General features: G+C 46.8%; 1 long non-coding RNA gene across 1 annotated transcript in view; it reads left to right on the forward strand.

Moving 5' to 3' along the window:
* Positions 1–762: 762 nt before the first annotated feature.
* Positions 763–23,196, forward strand: part of LOC147015242 (uncharacterized) — a 78,229-nt gene continuing 55,795 nt past the window's right edge. Inside the window, exon 1 of the long non-coding RNA XR_015050252.1 lies at positions 763–957. This is a non-coding gene — a long non-coding RNA (uncharacterized LOC147015242). The remainder of the gene's footprint in view (positions 958–23,196) is intronic.

Raw genomic sequence — 23,196 nt, forward strand, 5'->3', positions numbered from 1 at the left:
CCTTGACATACAGTAGCTCGTGCCATCTTGCTCGTTTGTGCAGGAAAATCCTATTTGACACTTGTGATGCACTTTAAATTTTTATCTATATCTACATCTGCATATGTGTGGACACTATCCGGTTTCTCATATGCCTTTGCCGAATCCACATTTGTGTACATACAATCATTGCCTTATGCTGTCATGAGCACAACACCAAGCTAAATAATTAAATGTAATCTGACACTTTGAAAGACCTTTTCATGATGAAGGATTTTACACAAGCAAATATTCTAGCCACAAGCTGACTGATCATTTCACCTCAGTAGGGATCCTTCAAAGTCTGACTTTCTGAAGCTGTTGGTTCGGTAATCCCACAATGTCCTTGCAGTGTGACTGAAAAGGAAATTAAATAGCCGTTTGTGGTCAAACAGTTAATTCATTCAAACATCAACATAATTATTGCAAGCACATTTTAGAACATTTTAGCAAATTTGTAAATGCATCTCAGAAATCGTTTGAACATTCTATAACGAAACTCACAAATAGGGAATAATTAATTAACCGTCACATACTTTCACGACGGATTCATGCTCATATTTCTAGCCAGTGTAACATGGGTTCGCAGTTGGGTGTGTTCTCAAACAACCTGGTTATGCAATACCATGCTGGGTCAATACTTCATCTGTAGATTTGATTGAACTATTGTGCACGCTTTCATTGGGATCAGATTTCAAATGCCTCTGGAAAGTGATGGCAGCAGCTGAGATAAGTGGTGGCACAACGTTATGATCTTGATCTAAAACTGTGCAGCGATTAAGCCTGCCAGGGGATACATGGCATAGCAGCACTGTGGGGCTCGTAAGCCATGCATAGACAGGGTGAACGATTTAGCATGTGGATTGAACGAATAACCTGCCATAAGGCTGTTTTCTTTCTCTGTCGGAAAATCTCACCAGATTGAGCATTCCATTCGAGGTAAGCACGTCATGCATTGCGTACACAAATTTCCAGGTGAGGGGTTTGAAGCAACGTTTTGTGATCTTTGGGGGGAGTAATACCTCGAGCAATGCAATGTGCAAGATCTGATTATCGTGTTAAAGATTTGAGTCTACTTATTACATGCAATTATTACAAGATTAACGAGAGAGTTTATAGAACACCTTACCCTGACCCTGCAGTCTTGAGAAACAAGGACATGGGCAGGGTCTGAAAGCAGCAAATTTGATTGGTCATGATTACGTCAAATGCCTGAATATTTTCTCCAAGTACTGCAAAACGGAAGGGTTTTCCAAGTTCCAAATATACCATCAGAGATGGGGAATCCCCCGCCATTGAATGAAAAAGGTCATACATATTCCAGATAATGAGGGAGGTGAATTGGAAACAAGACACCATTTGGTCATCATCTCGAAAAAATTCCCCAGGGGTGAGGAACGTAGTAACCAAAAATAATTGAAATCAGATAAGCGGTTTTCCATTTATTACAAAAAACATTTTTTTTCAAGATGGCCGCCCCAGTCGGCCATCTTGGATCCGGCCACGCCCAAAATCAATAGGGTTCTTCGTTTTCAGGTGGTACATGTGTGACCCAAATTTCAAATCGATATGGCGAACAGTTTATGAGTTATCGCACTCACAGCTATAAATGTTGACGCCCGGACGGACGACCTGGGTGACAACAATATCCCCCTTCTGGCACGCGGGGGATAAAAAGGCGACTTGTGTTTAACACTGTTCAAGTTCACTCCTGGTTTCCAGGTATAGCCAACTCAGAATATTAGCCAATTGGTAGCACTTGCAATTCTGCCTCATCTTTCTATAATTCCAGGTGTGTGTGTGTGTGTGTGTGTGTGTGTGTGTGTGTGTGTGTGTGTGTGTGTGTGTGTGTGTGTGTGTGTGTGTGTGTCCGCTGTTTCTCGACAACCACTGGCCCAATCTAATTGAAACTTGCCAGGTATATTGCTGGGGACCTGAGGATATGCCTTTTCAAGGTTTGATATTAATCGGAAAAGTGCTTCCCAAGTTATGGCCATTTATTTACCAACCAATGACAAGACACGTTGCTGCGTAGGTGTGGTCGATGGGGAAGAGAACCTCAGCCACGTTCCCCATTACGGGTTACAACGTACGGACTTCCGGATAGTGATGACTTCGTGTATTCTAATAATTTCTCGATTTCTTATGCGCATTTATAGAGAAACACAATTCCCCAATCCAGCCGTCATTTACGAGAGCGAAGGAACGGCCTGTGTGTTTGTTTGAAAGTTTTTTTTTAACACGTACGTTTTTATTTTTTTTTACTCTTCTCTTTGTGTTTTTCCTTGCAATGACATTGCGAAAAGGCAAAATACGTTGGCGCTAATTGAATAATTGGCCATTAAAACTAAATTGCGAATAATAGTAACTGCGATATGCGAACTTCTGGATAGTGACGACATACTGTATTCTTTCTCGATTTACAGTATTCTTTCTTTCTCGATTTCTATACTTTCTCGATTTTCTTAAACACAATGCCCCAATCCAGTCGTCGTTTACGACAACGAAGGAACCACATCAGTGTGGTTGTTTGAAAGTTTTTTTTTTTGGTTTGCACGTACGGCCACGCATGTAGGGCACCAGGGCCAGATTTATGTGTTGCAGGTCCCTGGGCCCCAGAAGTACGCGGGGCCTTCTCAGGGCCGCAGCCATTTTTTTTTACATCATGTATGCTTATAAAAGTATTCATATATAAATGCACCAACCCCTTGGCTGGGCAAAAGAAAAAAACCACGGTTTATGTGTAAAAACATGTATTTCAGAAACTACGAGAAACAAAAGTTTATATACAAGAAACACCACTATGGATGAAAACAACGGAACAGAGAAAATAATCGCAAAACCAAAACGTGATGGTATCATCTCAAATCTCAATGTAGAAAGTTTTTTTGTTGTTGTTGTTTTTGCAGATATGATTGCATTATTGCACACTTTGGGGTAATTGCTACAATATATTTGTGAGATGTTAAAAACCAACAGAATATTTTAGCTTCTTCCTGGCTTTGATTCGTGCAAAGTCCTCAATGGTTTCGCGTGTGCTTACTCTCCTGAATAGTTCGTGTTCAGCACTCAGTATGGCCAGCGATGCCAAACGATCTGGGCCGATCGTACTACGCAGATAGTTCTTGATCCTTTTCAATTTTGAGAATGATCGTTCTCCCGTACAGTTCGTGACAAACATTGACAGGTATACCCGCAAAGCTATCTCCACGCTGGCGAACGCTGCCACCATATCGTAGTTGTGGATTGTGGAAAACAGAAGTTTCAGACAATTTTTCCGAGTCTTCTGTCTGCATCGTCTTGAGAAATGCCTGGAAATGTACAATTTCTGAAACCAGAGAAGGTTCCAGGTCGTTCGGGTAACTCTTGACCAGGTCTGCAGCGGAGTCGCGGATCTTATCCGTGTGCATGGTCGTTATTTCTGAAAAGAATGAGAAACGTTGATGCGAGACACACCTTATAAATATAATAAAATATTATCCGGTGTGTAAACTTGAATTACACAATTATAGTATAACCACCCCAGCAGTACGCCTGCGCAGTACACAGCAAACATAGATTCAGGGTGGGCGTGTAGTTTTGTAAAAATGAAATCGAGACGGCCATAGCTTGCTGGGATTGGGAAAACCCTCACTTTTTTCGTGTGACCTATTTCTGTGGTCGACCATAAGATTGCGCTCTTATGATCAGTGGAAAGGAAAAAAAGTAAGTTCAAAGATGTAAAATACATGATAAACATAACCAAACATGCCAAATTAACAGGGATATTGAGTATTTGTTTCGTGATTCACTGACCATTTACACAAACGAACTAGATTTTTTTTCACAAACAAACAAAAGGGGGAAAATAGAAGAATTTCTTGTAATCTTTGCGTTTGCACGGGGCCCCTGGGAGGCGCAGGGCCCCGGGCCGTGGCCCCTGCCCTAAATCCGGCCCTGACGGGCACGCGAGAGCGAAGGAACGGCCTATGTGTTTGTTTGTGGCAAGCGGTTTTAGTTTGTTTTTTTTTGCACGTATGGGCACGCACAAGTAATGAAAATAAACATATTATTTTCCAATGAAACAGCATCCATAAGCAAAAATAAACTTTTTTTTTCTTTGCTGGAGGTCATAATTGAATGGTTCCCATCATGTGCTGCCTTTTTGGCTGCTGGTTTCATCATTGGTTAGGGGTACAGCTATGCTGCTGATGCAATGTCCCTGATGCTCATTTCGCACTGATGAGCACTGATGTGCATTTCGAAATGAGCACTGATGAGCATTTCGAAATGAGCACTGATGCGCATTTCACCGACCTCGGAAGGATGACACGCCGTCAACCCCTTGGTGTTAATTCAGTGGCGAACGGGGCTCAAACTCAGGACCCTAGGATCCCAAGCCACCACTCAAACCACTGACCCTCGGATCCAAAGCCACCATTCAAACCGCTAAGCCAACACCAGGGCTTGCAATTGAATGGTAAAAGTAATTGTAATTGATCTGTCACAGATTGCAAATATGGGTGATAAAAAAGTGAACATTTATGTTCAAACAACAGTTTACAATAACCTGCAGTACACTGAACCATATGACTTGGTGGTCGAGGGGTATGATTCTTGCTTTGGGTGCAAGAGGCCCCAGGTATAAATCCTAGACAAGCCCAATGAAAAATTTTGGACTTGTTATTCAAAAAGTGGGACACCACAGACACCAAGAGTAAACACTTAATACCTCCCGATGGGAACCAGAATAAAATTTTTTTAAAGGTTACGGAAATTTTTTTTTGCAAGTTTACTGCAATTGATGGAGTGTTGTACGCAGCGACGTGCTGCTCGAGCGCATGCTCCCATACCTGACCTGATCTTTTACATCAACTTATTTAACATATCACATAAGTTCTTCATGCCTATTGTTTGTGTTCTTCATAACATCACTACAGTACGTTTCCTGTTTGGAATGATTTTAATTTAGTTTGACTGCGACATAGGCAGACAACCTAAAAAAAATCTCTCTTCTCTGCGCATGTGCGATTGGGACAAATTCAGAGCCAAAGAACTGCTAAATTGCAGGCTTGTTTTCTTATTTATGTTGCGATTGGTGTTCAAAATATAACATTCAATTGGAATAAAGTTGCTCCTTGATCATAAACTGATGTTTTTAGAGACAGACAGACAGACAGACAGACAAAATGAGCCAATTTTTTAACCTCACTTTTCGCTTCACGTGCACGGGATAATTACTAAACAAACTCAAGCCCAATCATGGATAATTGCATTAAGTAGATCATAAAGAGCAAGACAAAAATTGATTGGTCAGCTCATGACTGAACATGTCCACATTTCAAAGTTGGCCTCCAAAGCAAGCTGCCAACTCGGCATCCTCCATCATGTAAAGTCCTTCCTTGGCACACCTGAGCTCCACTTACAAGGCCTTCATCTGCAACTTGATGGAGTACTGCTCTTCCTTCTGACCTGGTGCCCCTGCCTCAAACCTTGCTCGGCTTGATATCATGGAAACCAAGGCCTTTAAAATCATTGGAATCTCCCGCGCTGAAGCGGAGTCTAAGGATCTATCATTCCGCCATCGCGGACAGATCGGTGGTCTCTCTCTGCCTTCTACCACATCCTTTCTGGTCTTGCACCTTCTGCTCTTTCCGTGCTTTGTCTCTCCCTCTCTCTCCTCCCCCCCCTCCCAGCCTCCACATTTCTGCAGTACTCACACGGTCCACCATCGGCCCCCTTCTGGTGAAACTACGAAAATCCAGGATCACTGCTTACCTCCACTCTTTCATTTCTCTTTTTTTCCTGCCTCTGGAACAAACTCTCACACTCTCTTCAATCCCACTCTTCCCTCCAGGTATTGAAGCCATCTATTCACCTCCATTTCAGACCATCCCCAATCCAGAACCATGATCTTTTCTATCCTCGTTAGTCCCACCCAAAGTCCCCTCCTAATTTTTACATTTTTCCTCCTTGGAGTTTCCTTCTCCGTGTATGCGTGTTTTGCATCGTGTTTTTGTCAGTTCCGTCCTGATCCATTCAGCATGCTAGCTCTTCCACGAGCCTCAACTATGGATACAAAAAATAGGACCACTGGACCTGTAGTTTATCTGGGCTCTGGCCTAATATTGCAACCCAAATTTGGTAGCATTCTGACTGGTTGGTCCAGAGAAGAAGATTTTGGAAAGAATTTATGCGATTTTCTAAAAAGGTGACCAAGTCTGCCATTTTGACAAACTTCCGGTCACGTGATCAGCATGGCCTTGGCAATTTAACATTAGGGCCATGTCCTAATATTGCAACTCAAATTTGGTAGCATTCTGATGGGTGGATCTGGAGAAGAATATATTTGAAGAAATTTACTAAGTTGGCCATTTTGACCTACATAAAGTCATATGACCGGAACGAGCTTTGCAATCCGTATCACCAGCTCGGAGAGGAATGTTGCTGCCAAATTTCAGCCAAATAGGCCCAGCGGTTTGGCCAGAGAAGTCGAAATAGAAGACAGAGGGACGGTGCGCGATGACAATACGTTTTCTGGAATTTAATTTCCAGACAAGCTAAAAATGAAAAATAAAAACAGAGAAATGTCAAATCGGATATCCAACATGAGTTTTTCATTGTTTGCAGTATTCATAGGACTCGAACACATACATGTTGTAATGCGTATTAAGATCTGGATGGTTAAAAAAAAAAGTTTCAAAATTGAAATATTCCCTACCTTATCAGGACCACATGCCATTTAATTCAAAATGTTTCATTATCTTTTGTACCCTATCTCGTCTATTTCTTCAAATAAAAACGTTTCGTTATCTGTTGTGCCCAATGTAGTCTATTTCATCAAATAAAAACGTTTCGTTATCTTTTGTACCCTATCTAGTCTATTTGATCAAATAAAAATGTTTCATTATCTTTTGTACCCGATCGAGTCTATGTCTTCAAATAAAAACGTTTCGTTATCTGTTGTGCCCAATGTAGTCTATTTGATCAAATAAAAACGTTTCGTTATCTTTTGTACCCTATCTCGTCTATTTGATCAAATAAAAACGTTTTGTTATCTTTTGTACCATATCTAGTTTATTTGATCAAATAAAAACGTTTCATTATTTTTTGTACCCTATCGTAGATTTGATAAAATAAAAACGTTTCGTTATCTTTTATCCCGATCTCGACTATTTGATGAAAAAATAACGTTTCATTATCTTTTGTACCCTTTCTAGTCTATTTGATCAAACAAATACTTTTTTTTGTATTTTGGACCCTATCCAGTCCATTTGATCAACAAAAACATTTTGTTATCTTTTGGACTCGATCTAGTCTGGGTGATCAAACAAAAAGTTTTATGAGCAAGTTTAATGGCAATCCTTTTCTCTGATATGGAAATGAAATGTTGAGAGACAGACCATCTCATCTCCAAGATCTGGTACAAGATACTCGAAAGGAAGAAAAACGATCATTGCTATAAAAAAAAATTACTGCAACATGAGTCATTCAATCTAATATTAGTCTCCACTCTATTTCAATGACTACATTGAAGGAGGTGAAGTACATCACCATTGAATTCCAATGAGGAACCAATATCATTAATGTATGATAATAAAGCACATCAACAGCAATATTCCCTTTCGATTCAGATAAAAACAGATGTGGGGAAAAAAGAAACACATGAAATGCATTTATTTTGTGCACAAAGTCGAGGCTCATGAACGAATGAAGTCAGAAGGTAAAAGGAAATGCACCGACAGTGGGTAACACGTGAATGCAACAAGGGAATGATCATGAACACAAGGAGGAGAGGTAAGATGGAATGAAAGGTAACAGCCTGCAAGTGGATCATGGGATGTGCGATTTCACGTGCACGGGATAAATACTCAACTCCACCGAACACCCGGTATTTAGGTTGTACCTTTCAGATAAATCCGAAAGGTCATGGGTCCCTTATCGGACCGAAGATCGCCAATATGTCGACCACGTGGGATAAGGTCAATTGCCAATTTCAATATACCTAAATACCCACGCAATCTAACTACCGGGGAACCGCACCCTCGGCCGACTCTGTCTGATCCGAGTCGCAAGTAATGGCTCGGATCCGGCGTAACCGAGCGGAGTTAGCAGAGCCGTGCCGGACCAAATAAACAATTTGCTGCTTCGCTATTTCCCAACACGCACCATTCTAAGCCAATGAAAGAAACACAGAAACGAGCTGGTACATTCAACAAAAGGGGAATTTATTTACAACAATAATTGGGGAACGAGGGGAGTACGTGAGGGCAGAGTTATCCGAATATAGCAAGGCAAATAATGTACAAGGAACACAGGCACTTAACAGTTTCTACTTATCAGACGGGGCCCACAGACACAGACACACACAAATACCCAGAAATGGACCCCGTCGGGTCTTTATTGAAGGCTTCCAGCTCGAGGAAAGGTGAGCTGGAGATCAGAGCTAGCTTGGACCTGTCGGCCTCGTGCGGTCTTCGACGTTCTGGCTCGGCAGGACTTGACCCCACAACAACGATGCCACTCCAAGCACCAGGGACGGAGGGTGAAGGACAGACGCCAACCAGCACGAGGGTGAACAAGGCAGCGAGTGCCAGCAGGCAAGGCGAGGCGATCCGAGACGATCCGGCAGGCAAACCCCAACTACCCCCAGTTGGATCGCGCCGATCAATTATTCACTCCCCGTGCAGGGGGGGAGAGGACTCCCTCTCGTAACCTGCCCCCCCCTTAATGGACGGTTTTGGCGCGCGATCTGCTTGTTGCCCCTGTGATTGGCCAAAAGGGGCGCCAAGTCCGCTGATTGGACCGGGGGGGGGGGGCGTGGCGGGCGTCACAGCGGAACGCCCCTCAAACAGGAAGATGAGTAATATTGTCCTGCGTTGGCTCCCATTGGCCGAACGACGGCAAACTCACTCGCATCTCTCCGATTGGTCGAGAGAGATGCCAAGTCCTACATTGAACTCCGCCCAACGTAAATAAGAACAGAGTTCAATTTGTTCGACCACTTTATTAGCGTGAAACGACAATAATCAAACAAGTATTGAACAGGTTGAAACGCCCACAACATCTCTGGCTCTGGCTGCGCATGCGCACTGGCACAGGGGACCGTCTATATGTAGAAGTACCGTAAAGTACAATGTTCTCGATCTCCCTCCGAGTCTTTATTATGTTAATAGATAAAGGCTGAGAAAATATAAAGTTTAATGAATGAACAAAAGTTGATATCGCCCATCGTGTGACTATTCCATGGAGTAGTCCTTGTGCCAGGCAGGCACGCTGGTCGCTCTGGTGGATCGGCGTTGACCTGTTGCTGGTGCTGGTGGTGTCACATCGGGCCCCAGTGGGGATGGGGCTCTCGGGGTTTCAGGGGCCGATGGTGGCGTCTGAAGGATCGCGCGCCTCAGTATGCCTCGTCCTGGTGCTGCTGGCGTGTCTGAAATGGGTGTCGTCTTGCGCCGGGGTGTGCATACTGACGTCAGTGCCGGCGTGGGCCCCGTTGGCGTCGCAGATGTCACGGGTTTGCTGTCAAGGTCAGGCAGTTGCGGTGTTACAACGGGTGCAGGTACAGTGATGCAGGTTGCTAGATCATCTTAGATAGACCGGGGTGGCAGCTGGTCATTGCGAACTGGGCTAAACTTGCGCAGGAATTTCCTGTTCCGAAGTGTGACTCTGCCCGAGCCGTCGATCTTGATCACGTATTGGTCGTGTTGGCGTACCTCCACGATAGTGCCTGTCTTGTCCCATTTTTGGGTGGGGTCATGTCTGGTTCTGTACGCGGACTAGGTCCCCTACAGCAAGTGGCGGAAGGCGTTTGGTGTGTTCTGCCCAGGTGTCAGCCGTGCAGATATGACGTTTGCGGAGGGCCTCCTCCCTTGCTTTCAGGGTCTCATGCCAAGTGTCGTGCGGTCTGTACTTCCCAGGGATAATTGGGATGAAATCGCGTATCAGGCGGCCGAAGACACACATTGCCGGGGAGATCTTAGTGTCAGGCGTGTTACGATATTGTAGTATCGCTCTCTGCACAGCGTCAGTGTCAAGTTCTCCCTGCGGGCTGGTGTTGTCGGTGATAAGTCGTTTCATTGTCTTAACTCCAATCTCCGCGCGACAGTTGCTGTGAGGGAAGGCCACCGATGACAAGTGGTGGTGTATGCCCCATCTGTGCAGGAATGACCTGGTCTCGGTGGAGGTGAACTCCGGTCCCCCATCCGATGCGAGCTCTTCTGGCGTCCCGTACGTCATGAAGGCGCGACGTAAGTGGTTTGTGAGTCCGGCGGCGCCACCCGTCAACTTTGAGATGATCGGCCAGTTCGAGTATCTGTCCACCGTCATAAGGTAGTGTGCACCCCTGTGTACAAAGAAGTCCGAGCACACTGCCTGAAAGGGGTAAATGACCGGGATAGGTGGAGTTGGTGGCGCTCCAGGCTATGATGGTGCCATCCGGTGGCAGTGTTCGCAGTTTTTCCGAGTGGCGCTGATGTCGGCCGACATGCCTGGCCAGAATACAGAGGATTCTGCGCGGGCGGTCATCATTGATACGCCCTGGTGGGCAGCGTGTAGGGCGCTCAGCACATCGCCGCGGAGTGAGGGTGGTATGACGACTCGGTCCTTGTATAGGATCACTCCATCTGTCGATGTCATGTTCTCGCGGTACTGGTGATAGTCGCGAATTGTCTCTGGCATCTCTATTTTTGAGTCTGGGATGCCGTTCATTGTCATTCCTCCAATAAGTGCATATCGCCATCTCTGCTGGTGGCTTCCCTGACGCGATCCCATGTTACTGATCACAATGATTCGAGGCCCGCGGCGCACCATGTCAGGTTCTCCTCCTCGACATCATCGTCATACTCTGGCTCAGTTTGGCGTAGGAGAGACAGGACGTCGGTGTGCATGCTTGGTTGGAGGTGGGTCGCTATGGTGGCATTGTCATCTGGAAGGTTTTTGAGTGGAGGTCGCGTGGTGCCGACCGGCCTGCACGACATGGCATCTGCCGCTTTGTTCTTCATGCCCGGGATATGTATGGTGCGGAAGCGATAATGCAGGGTCTTCTCCTTGAGGTTCCTGAGGCGGGGGTTGGGTATGTCGTCAAGTGCTCTGCACGCAAGGAGTTTCAGCAGTGGTTTGTGGTCTACCGCAATGATCAAGTTCTCGCAGCCCAGTACGAAGTAGCGCGCCTTGTCCAAGGCGTCCGCGACTGCGAGAGCCTCGCCCTCTATGGGCGCGTATCTGGATTCTGCTGCGTGTGTAAATCTGCTGCCGACCAGGGTTATTTTCCATCCATCAGTGCAGCAGAATGGTCTAACTGGCACGCATCGGCAGTGCTTTTGAAGCAACCAGAATCCGAATTCCCTCCTTCGACCAGTCCGTGGCGATGCATGTTGGCTTAGTTTTGTCAAATATGCGGACACCATGTTCGATTTCTTGTACGATCAAGTCTTTTGACTCGCGGAATATGTCCTCTAACTCCATGGACCACTGGAAGCGTTCTACACTTTTCCGGAGCTTCCGGAATGGCTGCATTCGTTCGGCCATACTAAAGGCGTACGCCACCTGGTTGACAAGCCCGAACCACGATCTGACGTCGGTGATGTTACGCGGTTGTGGGAAATCGTGGATTGCTTCCAGGTAGCGGCTGCACGGTCGCACGTCGGTCATGGTGATCGTGAAGCCCGCAAAGTCCACCGTGGGTGCGCTGAAGACAAACTTCTCCGGGTTGAGGATGATTCCATTCCGGCCGCATATATCCAGCCATTGGACCGCCTGGAAGTAGCTCCCTTCAATTGTGTCTGACCATAGTAGCATGTCATCTACGCACTCGGTCTTGTTACCAATGTCTGCGACGATCTCATCGTATCGTCGTGACTAACCGTCCCCCAATGCCGTATACCCTTGTGGGGCAGATAGGTACCGGTAGCGCCCCCATGGAGTGATGAAGGTCGTCTTGTGGTGGTCGTCCTCGTGTAGGCGGACGCTATGGTAACCGTTCCATGCGTCGAATACTGTCTTGCGCTTCCCGTTAGGTACGCGTCTCGCCTGGTGGAACGGGGATTGGGTGTGGTGGGTCTCGCGGAACGCATGCTTGTTCAAGGCCTGAAAGTCGACGGTGCGTCGCGGCTTGCCATTCTTTTTCGCACAAATTACCATGCGGTGACACCATGTCACTGGCGTGCCGACGGGTACTTCCTCCAACACGCCGAGCCGAACGTCCTGGTCGAGGCCTGCTTTTACCTCATCTTGCCAATGTATGGCCACGGAGATTGGAGTGTGATGGGCAACCAGTGTCACGTTCTCACTGAGCATAAGACGTAGTGGCGGGCCGGTCATTCTCGGTAGTGGCTGGTGTGGGCACGTGTTGAATGTGCTCTGAGCATACATCCTGAGTAAGTGTGACTGTAGTGCCTCTCAGTTGGCCTCGGTCGCCAGCATGGGGAGTGCGGTTGGCTTGGTCGGTGGCTCCGCGCGTCGCGGGAAGTCGCACAATTCCGAGGTCGTCAGATTCACCTCTCCGAGTGTCGGGAATCTGTCCGAGATCATGCCCAGGTCCATGCAGGCCGCGCAGGAGAGGAATATGCGGTCTGAAGAGTCCGTCACATACGCGATTTGGCGAGTCTCCAATCTCCGAACGTCGTCACTGTTATCGGCGAATCTGACTACCACGGCTCTGAGGATACGAATTCCTTTGTTGTTTGCAGCCTTCATGGTCATGGATACAGGTTTGAGGTCCTCGGTACTCAGGCCCATTTGTTGGACGACTTTAATGCCGATCAGGCAGCTCTGGCACCCCGTGTCTGCCATAGCGGGTAGGGTTACCGCGCGGGTGTGTTTCAGGAGGTTAAAACCCAGCGCTTTGTAATCCTCGCGCTTGTTGGTGAGAGTGAGGTTGATGTATGGCTGCGGGTCGGATATGCGTTTCATCCACTGATCGCACAGGTGGTGAGCGAGGGAAAGCACGCGTATTTCATCCTCTGTGCTGGCCATGGTGACCGTGCATAGCTCGACGAAGGCTGCCGTCTGCTCGTCGTACATCCCGTCGGTCTCCTTAGATGGGGGTCTAGCCGATCGGCCGCCCAGGCACGCCTTGTCGAGGTGATTCTGGCGGCCACACTTCCGGCACTTTTTACGGTATCCGGGGCACTCGGCGCGTCTGGCGCGCCATTGAGGAGTTTTGCCATGGCCCACCTCGCCGCAGTAGATGCATACTCCTTTGGGCTTGGCCTTCGGTTTTTCCGGCCTGGCTCCTACTCTGGCGTGGACATCCTGTTGCTTTCCCCGCCGATACGAACTACTGATCGCGTCCGTGCTCTGAGTGTCAAGCAGGCGCGATGCCAAGCGTTTTCCAGACTCTTTGGCCTCGATATACTCTATCATGTCCTTTAATGGCATGTCCTGGTTCTTCTCACCGAGTAGGTCAAGTTGTATTGCTTGGTCCGCGATGCCACGGGCAACCACGTTGCGCAATATCCCTTCCGTGAAGTCGTTGACCTGATCGCACCCGGCCTTGGTGCACTTCATTTCATGCTTGCATATGTCCGCCTGCCCCTTGATGCGGGCGTGGAACGACCGGACGGGCTCTTCGTGTCCCTGCCGCATGTTAGACAGGGCCACTCGAGCTACCATCGTGTTCTCCGTCCGGACGGCGAGCGCCTTCATGGCGGCGAGGACGTCTTCATCGCTGCCCACGAGGCTCCTACCCGCCGGCTCCTTTCTCAGCTCCTCCTCACAGCACTCCAGTAGCTGTGCGACTATGTCGGGTCCGACAAGCTTAGTACCTGTTTTGTATTCGCCCAAGCGGGTTATGAAGTACGACCAGGCCTCGCCTGTTCCAGCCAGTGCTCTGGAGGGACGCTTGAGTTTCTCCATCTTGGCATTCGAGCTCGCCGCCCTGGGGGCGGCGACGTGCACAGTGGCGTGTATACTCAGCATGGCCGCCACCACTGCTGCCTCTGCGTGTGTAGCCATATAGTCACAACCCTCGATCCGGCACTGTGCTTCCACCGGCGCCATAGGAACAGTTATTCTGGAGTAAATGTTCTATTTTCGGTGATACATATGTGTGTGTACAGTCTCCTGGGGGCGAAGATTGGGTACAGTACCCGAGAAACCCAAACTCACTGTCGACGTTCTCGTGGTCTGTTTTCACCCAGTCGTGTCCTCCTCAGCACCGACGATCTTCACTCGACTGCATCAAGTTGTTTGATTATAGATAAGAACAGAGTTCAATTTGTTCGACCACTTTATTAACGTGGAACGACAATATAATCAAACAAGTATTGAACAGGTTGAAACGCCCACAACATCTCTGGCTCCGGCTCAGGCTGCGCATGCGCACTGGCACAGGGGACCGTCGATATGTAGAAGTACCGTAAAGTACAATGTTCTCTACACCGCGAGCGTTATGGCGTCAGGATGGAGCGAGGCGAAGGTGTTGTTGTTGTTGTAGTTGTAGTTGAAAATGTAAAAGAAAACCCTGACTATCAAAATAACTCCACAGTGCACGAACATTTAATCACCCATTAAACAAAGGGACGGGACCCCGACTACAAACACATACTTACCGATATAACTGATCTTTGGGACCTGAATGTTGAGTGATCATGGTTTCCAAATCCGGAACAGCACTGCCCCTATTTTTCGTCATCGGATGGGTGAATTAATTATCTGGACTGTTGGGAAACAAATAAACAATTCTGGTAATAACTAAAAAAAGGTAGTGAATGGCAGCGTCAACTGTTCGATGCTGCGTCAACAACTTTACACCTTTCCAGGTGTCGGGTCTGGGAAACCCATAATAAGACGAACAGTAAGAACCTTAAACTTGCAAAGCTCGTGAAATTCATAAAATCATAAGAAGTGAAATGAAAACGAGAGAAGAACCTTCAGAGTGTAGGCTTTATTCCATTTGATTGAAGCCGCTTCTACGGGCACACCAGGGAATACAGGCGCAGCAAGGAGTACATAAGCAGTAAGGTATACACGTGCAACTAATCACCGCAAAATAAATCAGTATAAGCCCGGAGTCCAATATACTCTCAATTCTCACCATTCAACGAGCACCAAGTGAACCGCCGCCGTAAACGACAATGCCCCTGGGACAATCACCCCCGACCGAGCCGAACCTCAGCTTTATCTATTCCGTGCTCGAGCCGTGCAACATGTGATCACACGTCACGACCTTCAATTCACCACATTTTCCCCATCTTTAAAATGTAACTAGAGGCCCAACTAACGCACCATGATTACTTCAGCGCTACAGGAGTATACATTTCAAGCAACGCGAACTATCTAAACTACAGAAGCATACATGCCAAGCAGTGAGGATTATTTTGAGTTGTAGGAGCATGGTCATGAGCATCGATATATTATGTAACGAGCATATAGGAGCATGAGCATCGAGGATGCCGATAATCCCCTTTACAGATTGAGTCGGCGAGGGGGTATTATCCGTCGACCTCTCCGGGAGTAAATGGCGGTTTCACTTGAGGGAGGCTTCCGATCCTCTTGGTGAGCCTCGACTCGTGCCGGGGATGACTCCCCGATTGCTCTCGGGTGGAACGCGGCAGCTCCGTCGCCACCATTCTCGGGTGGAGTTCCTGGGGGGGGGGGGGGAAACACCTGGGGAGGGGATGTCAGAGGGAGGAGCGCCAGATGGTGGTGTACCTGCGGGAGGAGTACCTGAGGGAGCCAAATGGCGAACCGACACAGTGGTCTCCCTGCCATCCGGGAGCCTGACATGAGCATACTCTGGATTAGTATCGATGAGTTCGACCTCTTCCACCATGGGTTCATACTTGCTTTGTCGTACCGGGCGTTTCATGAACACTGTTCCAGGATGGGTTAGCCAGTTGGGCACCGATTGGCCGTCAACATAACGCCGTTGGTGAGTAAACATTCGTTCGTGAGGAGTTGCATTGGTGGACGTGCAGAGCAAAGAGCGTATGGAATTCAGAGCGTCGAGAAGGGTAACCTCCCACTGCTCGGGCCCCAGTCCTCTCGATTTCAGCGACAGAGTTACGGCTTTCCAAATAACTCCATTATATCGTTCCACCTGCCCATTACCCTGTGGGTTGTAACCTGTCGTTCGACTAGTTGCTATGCCGTGCTCTAATAGGAATTGTTTTAGCCCAGCCGACATGAAACACGGCCCTCTGTCTGAATGTATGTACGAAGGTTTCCCAAACATAGCGAAGAGGTCAGACAGACATTTCACGACAGTGCCCGAGGTCATATCCGAGCACGGAAATGCGAAAGGGAACCTTGAATATTCATCAACAACAGTGAATATGTATCTGTTGTCTGTCTCGGTCGGCAGGGGCCCTTTGAAGTCAATGTTTAGTCTCTCGAAGGGAGAAGTGGCCTTGATCAATCTGCCAGAAGCCGCGCCATAGAATCTGGGTTTTAGTTCAGCACAAACAGGGCATGAAGCATTCATTTGTTTAATATCTTCAATAGAATAGGGAAGGTTTTGTCTGCGCACGAAATGTGCCATTCTGGTTACCCCCGGGTGGCACAGAGACACATGGAGGTCTTGTAAAGCCCGACTGATTGTTGCCGAACAGTAGACCCGAGAGAAGGTGTCTGCAGCAGGGTTTTCCCTCCCGGGCCGGTAAACTATGTCGTAACTATAGCAGGCTAGGTCTATCCGCCATCTCATAATTTTTTCATTCTTAATTTTCCCGTTATTTTTCCCATCAAACATGAATGCCACGGATCGTTGGTCCGTAACGAGCGTGAAATGGTTTCCCAGTAAATAGTGTCTCCATTTACGTAGGGCTTCGACAATGGCGTACGCTTCCTTCTCTATTGCCGAGTGTCTCTGCTCGCTTCCAGAGAGAGTTCTCGAGAAGAACGCGACGGGCCGCCCAGACTGATTAAGCGTAGCAGCTATCGCGTGATCAGAAGCATCTGTTTCCACCACGAAGGGCACCGAGCTATCGATCGATAATACCACGGAATTACTGATATCATCTTTGAGGCTGTGGAAAGCTTTTACAACAGTGGCATCTGGTGGAAAGTTTTGGCAATGCACTAGGGGATGTATTTTCTCGGAGTATTGGGAAATCCATCTTGCATAGTAAGCGAACATGCCGATCACCCGGCGCATTGTCTGCAGGTACTGAGGTGGGGGTAGCTCACGAAGTGGGCGCAATCATTCACGATCAGGCTTAATCGTGCCGTCGGCTATCGTGTAGCCGAGAAGGTCAATTGACCTTGCCGAGAATACGCATTTCTCGTAGTTGAGGGTCAGATTATATTTTCTAGCAATGCTCAAGAATCTGTCCAGATTCATGTCATGTTCCCCCTGATCCCTACCGCACACTGTGACATTGTCCACGTAAACAAAAGTGTCTTTGAGGTTTTCATCTGAGATGATGTCGTCCATAACCCGTTGGAAGCAAGCTACTCCATTCGTGACACCGAACGGAATCCTCCTGAATTGGTAGAGGCGTCTACCTGCCTGGAATGCGGTGTAAGGTTTGTCTTCCTCTCGGATGGGAATTTGATGATAGGCGCTTCGCAAATCGATGGTGCTGAATATCTTATAATTGGCCACGCGTTCGACCATCTCGTCTATGCGCGGCAAAGGGTAGGCATCGAGTTGGGTGAAACGATTGACCGTTTGGGAATAATCGACAACCATTCGTTTCTTATGATTCTGATTGGCGGTGACCAACACCTGTGCGCGCCATGGCGAATCGCTCGGTTCTATAATTCCTTCTTCCAGTAATCGCTTGGTCTCTGAAGTGATGAAGTTCATATCAGCAGTGGTATATCGCCGCGATTTGATCGCTATCGGTTTACAGACCGGCGACAAGTTAGCAAACAGCTGGGGGGACGTTACCTCTGCGGTGGTCAAAGCATTTAAAATTAGACGAGGTTTGCTTCCTCCAAAGGGTATTTCGACGCTCGTGTGCTGTTTGAGGACATTATGACCCAGAATTACGTCTGCGCATAAATCACGAAGCACCAGTACCCTTACATCCCGATGCGTGTACCCTTTTACGTCCAATTCAACATTGCAGTACCCTCGTACGCGGGACTGTAGTGATGTGGCGGCCATGCATACCATATTGTCTGTCGGGTGGATCTTCCATTTCCTGCCCTTCACTAGCGAGCTGTTGACGAAACTTTCAGAGCTACCGGTATCAATCAGAGCCTCAGCCATATGCCCGTTCATTCGTACGTTGATGATAGCCTTGGATAGATTCCCCGGTGAGGCTGCAGTTAGTTTCTTTTGTGAGTAGAGAGCCGCAGAAGTGGGTTTATTTCTCCTTAGAGTAGATTTACATACCCTGGCATAATGCCTTTTCTTGTCACAATTCATGCATGTGGCATCTCTGGCGGGGCATTTGTGGCGGCGGTGTCTTTTGTACCCACAAAAGAAGCATTTACCAACCGGAGTAGTTGCTGAGGAGTTTGACGAGGTCTGGGTATCCGACTCCTCGGGTTTTTCTCCATTTTTCTCCATCCTCGGGTCTGTGGGGTTCCTTGAGTTTCCACCGTAGCGGCGTTCATTAGCAGCATCGGTATCCCAAATGACTCAGATTGCTGCTGAGCCGTATCCATCACTCGAGCCTGATCGACTACCTTTTCAAGAGTGGGTTGCGCTTTCTCTAGTAAGCGTTGCCGTATGTGGGCTGATCTGAGTCCTTGGATAAATGCCTCCCGGGTCGTTTCATTTCGGTGTTCCTCGGCGTTTACGGCCCGGAAGCTGCCGTCTTTTCCCAGCTGTTTCAGAGCTTGCAGGAACTGATCGATTGTCTCCCCGGCTGCTTGCTTGCGTGTGTTGAGAAGATGTCGTATGTATACCTCGTTCTTGGGCTTCACGTAGAGCGCCTGCAGCACGTCGATCGCTGCTTCGTAAGTGTCGCACTCCGAGAAGAGCCTGTATACGCTGGGCGAGACATGATTCACAAGGGCGGCCAATTTCTGAGTCAGTCGCGTTTGGGTCTGCGTCGAACCTCTCTGGTTTGTAGATCTTGTCCATCGTTGGTTGAGAGAGCCGAGAAAACCAAATGGAATAAATTGAAATGAAAACGAGAGAAGAACCTTCAGAGTGTAGGCTTTATTCCATTTGATTGAAGCCGCTTCTACGGGCACACCAGGGAATACAGGCGCAGCAAGGAGTACAAGCAGTAAGGTATACATGTGCAACTAATCACCGCAAAATAAATCAGTATAAGCACGGAGTCCGATATACTCTCAATTCTCACCATTCAACGAGCACCAAGTGAACCGCCGCCGTAAACGACAATGCCCCTGGGACAATCCCCCCGACCGAGCCGAACCTTAGCTTTATCTATTCCGTGCTCGAGCCGTGCAACATGGGATCACACGTCACGACCTTCAATTCACCACAAGAAGAAAAAGAATAAGCTTACCTTTGCCACAGGAATCGATGCAGCTCGTCCAAACTTAAAGATGTTAAAACCATCAATGAGAAGAAGTCCATTCGACGAGGAAAATCTGCCAGGAGGAAATTTAATGCAGAAACACATTTATACAGGACAATGGAATGACGTCAAGAATGATTCGGGTTGATTCCCCTCCCACCCTCAAAGTTTAGAACTTGTTCCCAGGATTTATTGTCGTGTTGATGAGGTAAACATGCAAACCCCTCGGACCGGAAAGGAAGTGTAATGGCAAGAAGCTTTTCCCTCGAACCTGAATTAAATATTTTTATATTTATGCCATGGAATTATTTGTAAGTTGAAGGAGCATACTCGGAGGCTCATGCAAAGAAAAAAAATACATAAAAAATTATGTAAAAATTACATAAAACAACAACAACCTTGCCGGACCCTGAGGACGGGAAAGGAAGGCTGGTGTGATAAATTAATCTTTCCCTCGAGCCTGAATTAATTTTTTTTCATATTTATGTCACTGAATTATTTGTAACGAAGTTGTAAGAGCACACAAGTGGGCTTATGCAAATAAAATAATTATCTTATTACATAGTTACACGGCAGCACAACAACCTCACCGGATCCCCGAGACACCTGCCCTGCATTTCAGGGTCAAAATTAAATAATGACCTCAGATAACTTTGAGTTATGAGAGAGATCCATGACCACATTGAAATGGTGCAATATTTAGCTCTTCATGACATTAACTCAATTCGTGGAAAGCGCGATCGAACCAGGACGTGCATGTACGACTGGTCATGGTTAATCACAGTGGGTTGTTTGTCTTTCCGTGTAATGTTTTTTAATCAGTGATTATTCGTCGCCCAATTTTATTATTAAATTTGTGTTAATAAATGATCGTAAATTAATTGTCGTCTTTGTGAAACATCTTAAATACACATTGAAATTACAATTGTGGTTGGAATGAAGACAGCTGTGTGACCAATCGGTGAGGATTGTTTCAGACACACGAGCAGGTGTATGATAATGGAGAACGGTAATACTCCATCGGCATGTAATATACGGGGAAAAAACATGGCCGCCAATTTAAATGTGGACACAATGATAAACTCATAAACTCCGAGAGTGAAACCACACGCGTTGAAAAGCCAAACCTTTTATTCTCGAGCGTTTTCTGAACTATCAAGACTTAAAAAGACACCAGAACGAATCGCTAAAACACCACAAGGAGAGATCGCTAAAACACCACAAGGAGAGATCTCTAAAACACCACAAGGAGAGATCTCTAAAACACCACAAGGAGAGATCTCTAATACACCACAAAGAGAGATCTCTAATACACCACAAGGAGAGATCTCCAAAAACACCACAAGGAGAGATCGCTAAAACACCACAAGGAGAGATCTCTAATACACGACAAGGAGAGATCTCGAAAACACCACAAGGAGAGATCTCTTAAACACCACAAGGAGAGATCGCTAAAACACCACAAGGAGAGATTTCTAAAACACCACAAGGAGAGATCTCGAAAACACCACAAGGAGAGATCTCGAAAACACCACAAGGAGAGATCGCTAAAACACCACAAGGAGAGATCTCTAAAACACCACAAGGAGAGATCTCTAAAACACCACAAGGAGAGATCGCAAAAACACCACAAGGAGAGATCTCTAAAACACCACAAGGAGAGATCGCGAAAACACCACAAGGAGAGATCGCGAAAACACCACAAGGAGAGATCGCGAAAACACCACATGGAGAGATCTCTAAAACACCACAAGGAGAGATCTCGAAAACACCACAGGGAGAGATCTCGAAAACACCACAAGGAGAGATCTCTTAAACACCACAAGGAGAGATCGCTAAAACACCACAAGGAGAGATTTCTAAAACACCACAAGGAGAGATCTCGAAAACACCACAAGGAGAGATCTCTAAAACACCACAAGGAGAGATCTCTAAAACACCACAAGGAGAGATCTCGAAAACACCACAAGGAGAGATCGCTAAAACACCACAAGGAGAGATGGCTAAAACACCACAAGGAGAGATCGCTAAAACACCACAAGGAGAGATCGCTAAAACACCACAAGGAGAGATCGCAAAAACACCACAACGAGAGATCGCTAAAATACCACAACGAGAGATCGCAAAAACACCACAAGGAGAGATCTCTAAAACACCACAAGGAGAGATCTCCAAAAACACCACAAGGAGAGATCTCTAAAACACCACAAGGAGAGATCTCTAAAACACCACAAGGAGAGATCGCTAAAACACCACAACGAGAGATCGCTAAAACACCACAAGGAGAGATCTCCAAAAACACCACAAGGAGAGATCTCTAAAACACCACAAGGAGAGATCTCTAAAACACCACAAGGAGAGATCTCTAAAACACCACAAGGAGAGATCTCTAAAACACCACAAGGAGAGATCGCTAAAACACCACAAGGAGAGATCTCCAAAACACCACAAGGAGAGATCTCCAAAAACACCACAAGGAGAGATCTCTAAAACACCACAAGGAGAGATCTCTAAAACACCACAAGGAGAGATCTCTAAAACACCACAAGGAGAGATCTATAAAAAACCACAAGGAGAGATCGCTAAAACACCACAAGGAGAGATCGCTAAAACACCACAAGGAGAGATCTCTAAAACACCACAAGGAGAGATCTCGAAAACACCACAAGGAGAGATCTCGAAAACACCACAAGGAGAGATCGCTAAAACACCACAAGGAGAGATCTCTAAAACACCACAAGGAGAGATCTCTAAAACACCACAAGGAGAGATCGCTAAAACACCACAAGGAGAGATCTCCAAAACACCACAAGGAGAGATCTCCAAAAACACCACAAGGAGAGATCTCGAAAACACCACAAGGACAGATCTCGAAAACACCACAAGGAGAGATCGCTAAAACACCACAAGGAGACATCTCCAAAACACCACAAGGAGAGATCTCCAAAACACCACAAGGAGAGATCTCCAAAACACCACAAGGAGAGATCTCCAAAACACCACAAGGAGAGATCTCTTAAACACCACAAGGAGAGATCGCTAAAACACCACAAGGAGAGATCTCTAAAACATCACAAGGAGAGATCTCTTAAACACCACAAGGAGAGATCGCTAAAACACCACAAGGAGAGATCTTTAAAACACCACAAGGAGAGATCTCTAAAACACCACAAGGAGAGATCGCTAAAACACCACAAGGAGAGATCTCTAAAAGACCACAAGGAGAGATGGCAAAAACACCACAAGGAGAGATCTCTAAAACACCACAAGGAGAGATCGCTAAAACACCACAAGGAGAGATCTTGAAAACACCACAAGGAGAGATCTTGAAAACACCACAAGGAGAGATCTTGAAAACACCACAAGGAGAGATCTTGAAAACACCACAAGGAGAGATCGCAAAAACACCACAAGGAGAGATCTCTAAAACACCACAAGGAGAGATCGCTAAAACACCACAAGGAGAGATCTCGAAAACACCACAAGGAGAGATCTCTAAAACACCACAAGGAGAGATCTCTAAAACACCACAAGGAGAGATCGCTAAAACACCACAAGGAGAGATCTCTAAAACACCACAAGGAGAGATCTCTAAAACACCACAAGGAGAGATCTCTAAAACACCACAAGGAGAGATCTCTAAAACACCACAAAGAGAGATCTCTAAAACACCACAAGGAGAGATCTCCAAAAACACCACAAGGAGAGATCGCTAAAACACGACAAGGAGAGATCTCTAAAACACCACAAGGAGAGATCTTTAAAACACCACAAGGAGAGATCGCTAAAACACGACAAGGAGAGATCTCTA

This window comes from Eptatretus burgeri, chromosome 12 (assembly GCF_056783735.1).
Source record: "Eptatretus burgeri isolate ZD-2024b chromosome 12, Ebu_testis_v1, whole genome shotgun sequence".
NCBI lineage: Eukaryota > Metazoa > Chordata > Myxini > Myxiniformes > Myxinidae > Eptatretus > Eptatretus burgeri.